Raw genomic sequence first — 840 nt, forward strand, 5'->3', positions numbered from 1 at the left:
CCAAGGCGCACAGAGCTGCGCTCGGTAGTGAAGTGAAAGCACGTTATAAAAATAAAACTACTGAACAATAATAATAATAATAATAATAATAATAATAATAATAATAATAATAATGAACTAAAGAAATGTTATTAATGAACGACGGAAAAGTCAGTTCAAAGCTCACCGAAATATTTTGAATATAATATAAAAGTTTGTTGGTAGATATGACCGTTTTGAAAGTTGCACGTTAACAATTTGGAAACAAGACTTCCCTTTTGAATAAAACAAGTGGATGGAAACATTTCGTATGTTCGATGAGTATGTCCGTTTCTGACTCTTGTAGTCACAGAAAACGCAAGCTTACATGGAGCATTGCCTACTACCAATGTTGTAGCTTTAAATCTTAATGAGTTCGCCTTCTTCCATCTATCTTCACTCTCTTTGCAATTGTTACTTACTTTTTGAGAAATTAGACTTTTTTCCACTAATAGCAGTTTTACTGATAATATTGGTTAGCTATGAAATATATCACGTAGCTACCCAAGGGAAGCAACCTAAAAGCTCAAAAGTACATACTCTCCCGACATTATAATGCATACTCTTTTACTCTTTTACTTGTGTCAGTCATTTGACTGTGGCCATGCTGGAGCACCGCCTGTATAGTCGAGCAAATCGACCCCAGAGCTTATTCTTTGTAAGCCTAGTACTTATTCTATCGGTCTCTTTTGCCGAACCGCTAAGTTACGGTGACGTAAACACACCAGCATCGGTTGTCAACCGATGCTGGGAGGACCGACACACAAACACACACACACATACATACATACACACACACACACACACACACACACACACACA

Source organism: Octopus bimaculoides, chromosome 5, assembly GCF_001194135.2.
Source record: "Octopus bimaculoides isolate UCB-OBI-ISO-001 chromosome 5, ASM119413v2, whole genome shotgun sequence".
Lineage (NCBI taxonomy): Eukaryota > Metazoa > Mollusca > Cephalopoda > Octopoda > Octopodidae > Octopus > Octopus bimaculoides.